Here is a 9,974-nt window from a genome sequence, read left to right on the forward strand (position 1 = left end):
AGAGAGCAAAGGACACACATTAAAAACCCTAATGAAGGGGTGCCTAACTGACTAGGAGTGCCTAGTCAGTTAAGCATCTGCCTTTGGCTCAGGTCGGATCCCAGGGTCCTGGGTTTAAGCCCTGTGTCATGCTCCCTGCTCAGTGGGAAGCCTGCTTCTCCCTCTCCCTCTGCCCTTCTCCTCTACTTGTGCCCCCTCTCTCTCAAACACATAAATAAAATCTTAAAAAAACCCTAATGAATTAAATTCCCAAAAGTGATAAACTTCTTATAGGAGAGGCAGATCCATTGTTATTCTCATCTCTGGTACAGAAGAGCAGGAAGAATGCACTACAGACAGGGATAAGGAAAAAACAGTAAGACTTCTGATGAACACTTTTAACAGTAGTGGGTAGGCTACCCTAACAGATCAGAATTCTGAGGCATGGTGGAGGTAAATCTGAGTGTGAGTGGTCTAAAGCCCTGGATTAAGAATTATAAGGAGCTCCAGGCATGGAACAAGTCTGCACCCACCCACCAAATCTTTCCCTCAAGTCTTCACAGAAACCACACTGAAAGCTGGGGATAAGGCAGAAGAGCTGAAAGAGATCCCCCTTAAGAATGTGGGCCTCCCTAAAATAAAAGGTAACCACCCTCCAACGGCTGGGCAGGTGAGCAGGGAGAAATCCACCTGAGGCATTCCAAGCTTTTAGCTACCAGTGGCTGGGGATGGGGACAGGAGAGCTGACAAAAAAGCCCTCAAAAGCATCCTAGGCCTTTATAAAAGATAGATGCCCTCCAGCGGCTGGGCTTAAGGACAGCAAAGCAAAAATCTGAGACACAGAAAACCAAGAACAAAGAAAGCAGAGAACAAAGGGACTTCCCAGCAACTTAAAAAAAAAAAAAAAAAAAAAAAAAGCTAGCAGCTAGGCTGCAAAACAAATCTCTAGAATCAAGTCAGTGCTCAGATCCCAAATCCTTCTTAGGAGAAACTTATCACTGCCACCCAAAGTACTTCAACCCAGAACTGAATCAAATTAAAGTTGCAACAAAACACAGACCCATCTTACTTATAAATCAGACTTTCTCAGTTTAGTGACTTGACAGAATAAGGTACATTTAAGTTATGCTAATATATAATCAAAGATTATGAGATAAAGAAAATGTGACTTGAGGTGCCTGAGTGCCTCAGTCAGTTAAGGGTCTGCCTTCAGCTCTGGTCATGATCCCAGGGTCCTGGAATGGAGCCCCGTATCGGGCTTCCTGCTCAGTGGGGAGCCTGTTCCTCCCTCTTCCCTCTGCCTGCCACTCCCCCTGCTTGTGCTCTGTCCAATAAATAAATAAAATCGTTTAAAAAAAGAAAGAAAATGTAACCCATGGTCAAACAGTCAAAATAAACAGATACAGAAAAGGCCCAAACGCTGGAATTATCAAACAGGAATTTAGGGTAAAATTACTAATTAGGATGAAAATACTAAATGATCTAGCAGAAAAAATGAAGGAGATGCATGAAGGAAGGGGTGTGGCAGGTTCATCAGAATGATACAAATTACAAAAAAGAATCAAACAAATACTAGAAAAATAAATCAGAAATGAAGAATTAATTAGATGGACTAAAAAGCATTAGAAAAGACTGGTAAACTTGAAGACAAATCAACAGGAAATATCCAAACTATGAGAGAAAAAAAGGAGAAAGATAAACGGGCATGCCTGTTGGACAATTTCAAATGACCCAACATTTATAACTGGAGTCCCAGGAGAGGACAGAAAAGAATAAAACAGAAGAAATATTTGAAAAGAAAATGGCCAAGAACTTTCTGCAAGAGAAGAAAGACACCAACACAAAAAATCTAAGAAGTTTAGAAGCCCGTGGGCGCCTGGGTAGGCTCAGTGGGTTAAGCCTCTGCCTTCTGGCTCAGGTCATGATCTCAGGGTCCTGGAATCAAGTCCCATGAGCCCCACATGGGGCTCTCTGCTCTCTGCTCAGCACCCCCCACCCCCCAGCCTACTTGTGATCTGTCAAATAAATAAATAATATCTTAAAAAAAAAAGAGAGAGAGAAGAAGAAGTAGTTTAGAAGCCCAAGCAGGATAAAAATATACTAGAGAATGAACTTCATGGGATCACAGAGTAATGTAAACAACTACTTGGAAAAAAGTGGTTTCGGTTCTTAATATTTGTGAAGTTAAGGTCAAATGAATCTCATATAAAGAAACCTGGCAGGTTTCCATAATGACTTAAAGAATTTAAACCTTTTCTCCAAATTTAGATATGTTTGATATACAGCTATATTTCTAGTTTAGGGTATGACACAATCAAACTCTTAATTTAGACCTGATTTTAGGGTATTAAGGAGGGCACATGTTGTGGTGAGCACTGGGTGTCATACACAACTAATGCTTTGTTGAACACTACATCAAAAACTAATGATGAATTATATGTTGGCTAACTGAACATAATTTTAAAAATTCATTAAAAATTAAACCTAATTTTACTCTGGATTTTTAGTGAAACTTTTTTTTGGTGGGAATGTTTTCTGATAAAAATAACAAGCAGGGCACCTGGGTGGCTCAGAGAGCTAAGTGTCTGCCTTCAGTTCAGGTCATGATCTTGGGATCCTGGGATCAAGACCCACATCAGGCTCCCTGCTCAGGAGGGAGTCTGCTTTTCCTTCACTCGCTCTCACTCTCCCCCTCTCTCTTGCTCACTCTCTTTCCCTCTCAAATAAATCAGTAAAAAAAAAAAAATCTTTTAAAATTTAATAAGCTAAATCACCAAACTCAACTAGCACAAATCAAAAATATTCTCTCAAAAAAATTCCAAAATCTACATCAGTATGAACTTTCTATGATTGAATATATATTTCCAAGGGGAAAAACACTAGTATATTTAATTATTAGGTGTGACAGGAAAGTAAAGGTGTGTATCTCTCTAGAAATGTGAGCTTCACAACGTTCAAAGATTTTTATTTGCTTTGTGGAAAAAGAACATAATAACTAAAATGAAAACCGTGAGACCAATTAATAAATAACTGAAATAATCTAGAAAAGAACTAGTAGTGCCTTGAACTAGATTGGCAGCAAGGAAAGAATGGGTTTCTTTAAACAAGCAAACAAAAATGTTAAATTTAGACAGTAAATGAAATGAGGGGGGAAAACAGTGATGTGATAAAGAATGATTTACTTGTGGGGAGGGGGATACTATTTTTAATGGTATGGTCAGGGTAAAGATAAAATTAGAGTAATAACTTGGACATAAGGGGTAAGTCATGGGAAAAGTCAAGAGCCTTCCTAAGCTTCACTAGTTTAAAGATGGATAAGCCTAGCCAGCTCCCACAATCTTTAACCTCCATACCACACTTTATAAGTACACTTTGTTCAAGTACTACATGCAATTAATAAGGGTCTTGATTCTCCCTGACAGTCATTCTACTACCTTCAGCTCTATACATAAAAGATTCACAATGGGGCATTCATCAAGAATGCATTCTGTAACTGCATATATGTGTCACTGTCTGGGAGGGGAACATGACAGGGGGTTGGGGGGCAAGGAGAATACAGTTACAAGAGATTCCTCTTGAAAAGGCATTTTACTGACAAAGCAGTTTTCAATCTAACTCAAAAACGCAACAGTAGTACTGCTTTGTGAAGATAATTACTGAACTCTGAACTACTTTATTGTCCATTCATTTAACATGAATCATTAAATATACTCTGACATTACCCCAATTCCAACATGACAAATAACAGTAAGCTTTTGTGCTAAATGTTATGGTATATGCCTCCATTTCCAACATAGCTTAAGACAGGAAAACATAAAACTGAGTTACAACTGAGAAACCCCAAAAAGGGAATGAAAAACTGACACTAATTATTTCTGGAATTTTCCCCCAAACTCCATAATTTCTATGGCTAACAAAATCTTTAGTTGTTTTCAAATAACACAACTACATTAAACTGGTAGTTTTACAGAACAGTGATAACAAAGAAGAGAAAATGATGCAGTAGCAAGACTTGAGGCTCAAATAGCAGATCTCTTAGTAACTGTATAACCTTAAGCAAGTTACTTAATCTCCCTTTGTCTTGTTTTCTCATCTGTAAAAGATTATATCTGTGTCGTCAGGCTTAAATAACATATATATGACTCGTTTATAACATATCTAATAATACATATATGTATTACATCTTTCCAATTATTGGAACAATCATCAGTGTATTCATACCACTAACAAAAGGTAGCTTACTGGGGTACCTGAGTGGTGCAGTTGGTTGAGTGACTGGTTTCAGCTCAAGTTGTGATCTCAAGGTCATTGAGATGGAGACCCACTTCCCTTACACTGGGCTCCCGGCTCACTGTGGAGCCTTTGAGATTCTCTCCCTCTTATGCTCACTCTCTCTCTAAAATAAATCAGTCTTGGGGTGCCTGGGTAGCTCAGTCAGTTAAGCATCTACCTTTGGCTCAGGTCATGATCCCAGGGTCCTGGAATCCAGCTCCATATCGTGCTCCCTGCTCAGGGGGGAGTCTGCTTCTCCCTCTCCCTCTTCCTCATTGCTCGTGCTTTTTCACACTCTCTCAAATAAACAGAATCTTTCAAAAAAACCAAATAAATAAAATAAATAAATCTTTTTAAAAAGCAGCTTATCACCAATAATCACATGGAAAGATGTTCAGTATCATTAATCATTAAGGAAATGCAAACCAAAACCACAATGAGATACTACTTCATATCTACTAGAATGGCTAAAATTTTTAAAATGGAAAGTAAGTGTTGATAAGGTGCAGCCACTTTGGAAAACACTTTGGTGTTTCCTCAATAAATTAAACATAGAATTTCCATATGACCCAGCAATTCCACTCCTAGATGATATATACACCCAAAAGCATTAAAACAGAGTTAACTGTACACTAATGCTCACAGTAGTACTTAACAATAGCTAAAAGGTAGCAGGAGCCCAACTGCCCATTAAAAAAAATAGATATACAATATGTGGTGTCTTACTGAATCTCAAAAGCATTCCACCAAGTGTAAGAAATCAGACTCAAAGGCTAGGGCACCTGGCTGGCTCAGTCAGAAAAGCATGTGACTCTTGATCTTAGGGTTGTGAGTTCAAGCCCCATGTTTAGTGTATATTACTGAAACAAAAACACCTTAAAAAATAAAAAATGGAGAAGGATGACTTCCTCTGAGTTGAGATGACCATTTGTTTAAAAAAAAAAAGAAGTCTGAATACATCCTATGATACCAACTTATACGACATTCTGGGAGGGTAAAACTATAGGAATAAAAATCAGCTGCCTGGAGGTAAGTGAAAGAGACTGATTACAGGGGCGCCTGGGTGGCTCAGTGGGTTAAGCCGCTGCCTTCGGTTCGATCGAGTCCCGCATCGGGCTCTCTGCTCGGCAGGGAGCCTGCTTCCCTCTCTCTCTTTCTCTCTGCCTGCCTCTCCGTCTACTTGCGATCTCTCTCTGTCAAATAAATAAATAAAATCTTTAAAAAAAAAAAAAAAAAGAGAGAGACTGATTACAAAGGAGAGTAAGGATACTTCTGGAGTGACAGAAATATTCTGTATCTTAAATGTGGTGGTGGCAATTAAAGGCTGTCACTATCTCTTCAACTTGTAGAGCTAATACCTAAAACAAATGAATTTTACTATAAGTAAATTATATCTCAATAAATCTGATTAAAAAAAAAAAACTCTACACACATACAGGGTCATGTCATACATTTCAATACAGGCAGAATTCCAGTCTGATAAATGTCATTATGCAATCCAGGCTACATTCCCTGGAGCCAAAGACCACCTTTTCCCAACTCAGCACTGTAGTCTAAAAGATACGTACACACTGAACTAGAAATATAGTTATAAATCACATATAAAGGAACTTAAATAACTTGGTTATGGATACTCAACAGCACTATGGTTTTGTTTATAGGTATAACTGGATCTCCTTCAGAGCTTAACTTGGGGGAAAATACATGTTGAACATAATTCTCTAAACTGCAAATAAAACATCTGAAAAGATGTTTTCCTGTTTCCTAATTAGGTATTTTTTCTGTGTCTATCACTCCAACATCCACATTCTTTTCCCACCAGAAGGCAAAGTACCTGCACTGATTTCCCTTTAGAAAAAAGAAAAATATATATTTTATTTATTTGATCACAAGTAGGCAGACAGGCAAGGGGGAGGCAGGGAGCAGAGAGCCAAATGTGGGGCCGGATCCCAGGACCCTGAGATCATGACCTGAGCAGAAGGCAGAGGCTTAACTCACTGAGCCACCCAGGCGCCCCTGATTTCCCTTTTATTGTCTCCTCTCATTTTCCCTTTTGTCTTTGCTTTTCCTTCTCATTCCACAGAACTTCATTCCTTTTTTTTTTTAAGCAGGCTCCACACCCAAAATGGGGCTCAAACTCACACCAAGATCCCAGCCAGTCCCCGTAATAGAACATTAATATTTAAGGTCTCTCTGCCTCCACTGATATTTTCTGAATATAAACCACCAAGTTCTGTTTTTATAAGAAAATACTTAAAAAAAAAAAAAACAGCCTATTTCAATTAAAATTTCCCATAGTGCAAATTTTTTTAGCCAATATTCCTAACACTGCCTATTCTTTTCTCTTCTCATAATCAAATTCCTTATCAAACCCCTACTCATTTCACAACCGGAACTAACACTACTCTGCTGCTTAGAGCCTCCAATTTCTTCAGTTCTCTTAACCATGTCCTCCATGCTAATCAAGCCACAAATTCACAACCTGTGTTAAAATTTCCTGAATCACGCAAATAATATAAAAGTTCGGACCACTGGCCTCTTGAGTTTTTTATTGCAGAGGTCTACTTATTCTCATCTCTTACTTCACCTCTGTCCTATCTTTATTTTTTCAAACAGAACTCACAGATCCTTCCTTAAATCTGTATTTTTACTTTCTCTTATCTAAGTTTCCCACCAAGTTGTTCCCTGTGCATTGAAACAACTCTGTCCCAGAAATCTCATCACCTTCTTCCCACAGCACCCCAGAAGTTGATCACCCTTATCTCATTAACAGAAGAATTTTATCCTTTAAGACTCAATTTGAGCATCATCTTCCTCATATGAACTCATTCCCCTTTTCCAGCTTATGTGATCCCATCCTTTTCAGTACTTTGGATCTACTGATGCCCTTATAACCATACTGTCATAATCTGTGTGTCTCATTTTTTCTATCCCTCAAACCACTACAGTGCCAGGCACCTTGCAGGCCCTCTGATAGCAAAATCTTTCAGAGGGTTAATTTTTTGCCCTACTCAGGTACAACAAATCAGATCATGTACTATGTAAATGCACAGCACTAAAACATTTGCTTTATCATTTACCTGCTTTGATTTATTCTTGAAACATGAGAATTAGGGGTGTCTGGGTGGCTCGGTTAAGCAGCTGCCTTCAGCTCAAGTCATGATCCTAGGGTCCTGGGATCAAGTCCTGCAATGGGCTTCCTGCTCATTGCAAAGCCTGCAATCAGGAAGCCTGTGGAAAGCCTGCTTCTCCCTCTCCTTGTGCCTCTGCCTGCCGTTCTGCTTACTTGTACTCTCTGTCAAATAAATACAAAAAATCTTAAAAAAAAAAAGTAAAAAAAAAGAAACATGAGAAATATAATAAAATGGATAAGTTATGTTATCAAAGTAAGAAGTTATAAAGCATTTAAAAAAAATGTTTTGCACTGCTGCTCTGAAAAGTCTGGTCTGATGCTCTGATAAGAACTCTGAACTCTTGGGAAATTCAACACCCTCACAGGTATAAGTTCACTTACTGAATGTGCTTACAAATGCAAAAACATTGTGCTAGATTACAGAAGGATTCCTGGGCATGGGGGCGCCTGGGTGGCTCAGTGGGTTAAGCCTCTGCCTTCGGCTCAGGTCATGATCTCAGGGTCCTGGGATTGATCCCTGCATTGGGCGCTCTGCTCAGCATCCCTGCTTCCCTCTCTCTCTGTACCTGTCTTTCTGCTACTTGCGATCTCTGTCTGTCAAATAAACAAAATTAAAAAAAAAAAAAAAAAAAAGCTTCCTGGACATGGAACTGATGCAACAATGTTCCAGTGAAAATTTAAGAACCATTCATGGCAGAAGACAGAAACAAAGAAAACAAAGAATCAGATGATCAGATGTTTAATATACAACTAACTCCTTATAATTTCAATAATATTATATATATCTAAAGTTATAGTTCCTAACTTGTAAATGCAAGCACATCAACTTTTATGTTCCATGAAACAGAAAAGGTTGTGAAACCTATGGATGAAAACATTAAAATACACTGCTTGCCAAAAAAACCTGCAAGCAACATGCACACAAAACAGATTTTCATAAGAAAAAGAAAAAATACTTCAGAATCTATTCATTCAGGCAAAATTATTTGTCAAAGTAGCTCAATATATATATGCTTGTAGCTATATAAAGTCACTTTTGAATTGTTTGAGTTAAATAATAAAATCTATCTATTCTCAGTCATAATGCTTTTCAGTACTCAAAAACGGTCTTACTATTAAAGTAGCAATTATCTTCAACTGTACAGCTCTCAAACTAGGTTTAAGTCCCCATGTTGAACAAGAGCACTAACACCAAGTATGGCACAATCCTAAAAGGAGTCTCCTATGGAGACTTAATCACAAGCCTAGGAGGCAAAGGTACAAAGTCTCTTTTGCAATCAAGCATTCCCAGACCTCCAAACAGGCTTCCTCTGTATAGGATGTCTTCACAGCTCTTCTAATAGCTTTTCTCTACATCTCTTCTAAGTTGTAGCTTTGATACTCCAATATATTAAATAATTTCCCCAGCAGAGCTTTCCTGATACCCATCTGGAAAGATTTTAGCTTACTCTTTAGGAGAGAATCTTGTTCAAAGACGAAAACCTCCTTCCTTCCTCTCAATTCAACACCCACTGTTCAAAATAAAAATATAATTACAACTTCAATTTCTATCTGGCTAATTAACAGAAGGGAAGGAAATACCACAGGCTCTCTCTTCCACGTTTTATCCCCCAGACTTTCCTCCTCACTTAGTTTTTTTCATTTCCCTCCTCAATCCCTGCTCCCCCCCCCAAAAAAAAATTTTCCACATCTAGAGAATCTCCTTTTTAAAGCCAAACCATTTAGTGAGGAAAATAAGTATGTGATTTCTTCAATACGTATTGTTCCTCCGTCACTCAGGAAGGGTTAAGCAAATATTTTTAATCTGACCGCACTCCCGGAAAGATGATGCGCTAAACACAGACTTAATAGTTTTCCCGAAGCAAGTGGATTCACGGCAAAAAGGCAAACCCGGAGAAGTGAAAAGAAAAAGATCATTATCCCAAAAGCTGGAGATGGGACAAAAAGGTGAAGGGGGTGTGTGTGTGTGTGACACAACGGAGAGAAGTGCAACACACTTCGTCAGAATCTAACAATTTAAGAGAATAGGACCGGCCACAGTGTCTCCAGCCCCGGACCCAAGCACTAGGGGGTGGTCTCCCCTCCCCCTTGGGACAAAACTAACTCCCAGACGCACCACCTCCCAACCCCCGCCGAGAGGGGCCTAATAGGGGCGCGAGCCCCTAGCACCCCTCGCACCTTAGGGGGGGCTGTCAGGAACGGTGTGGGTGGAAGCAAGGCCCGGGGGAGGTAAGTCGGGCTGGGGCAACGCCAAGAGTACCAGAATAGGGGGTCAAAGGCGGACACCCGGGAACCGGGGGCCGCAAGGGACCCTCTCATCCGGGGCTCCCCGGGGTCCCTCGCTGCCCTTGGACAGCAGGGCCCAGGTACCAGTCCCCGCTGCACTTACCACTCCTCACCTCACGCTGCCCGAACCTCTGCCTCCACCACTACCCGAGCCGCCGCAGCAGCCACCGTCCGAGCCATTTCCCACCCTGCCTCCTCAGCCGCCGCCAAGAGTCTCGGCGGACTCCGCGGCCAGCCAAGCAGAGCACGTCACTTCCGACCAGGAAAGCACCGCCTTCCGCGCCCAGGCTTCTGGTGGATTGGC

The 9,974-nt window shown here is 40.2% G+C and overlaps 1 protein-coding gene and 1 long non-coding RNA gene across 7 annotated transcripts in view; one reads left to right on the forward strand and one right to left on the reverse strand.

Annotated features, from left to right (window-relative positions):
- Positions 1 to 9,974, forward strand: part of LOC309872724 — a 639,146-nt gene that overhangs the window by 511,773 nt on the left and 117,399 nt on the right. The window lies entirely within an intron of this gene.
- Positions 1 to 9,974, reverse strand: part of PIK3C2A (phosphatidylinositol-4-phosphate 3-kinase catalytic subunit type 2 alpha) — a 168,201-nt gene that overhangs the window by 94,743 nt on the left and 63,484 nt on the right. The window contains exon 1 of one of the 6 annotated variants that reach the window (XM_082747219.1): positions 9,784 to 9,951. The exons of 2 other annotated variants lie outside the window; for them this stretch is intronic. The gene's annotated coding sequence lies outside the window, so the exon portion shown is untranslated. Of the gene's footprint in view, positions 1 to 9,773; positions 9,952 to 9,974 lie in introns of those variants that run through there. 3 more of the 6 variants (XM_082747223.1, XM_082747222.1, XM_082747218.1) reach the window with 3 other exon arrangements.

Source organism: Mustela nivalis (genome assembly GCF_964662115.1).
Source record: "Mustela nivalis genome assembly, chromosome: 9".
Classification (NCBI taxonomy): Eukaryota; Metazoa; Chordata; class Mammalia; order Carnivora; family Mustelidae; genus Mustela; species Mustela nivalis.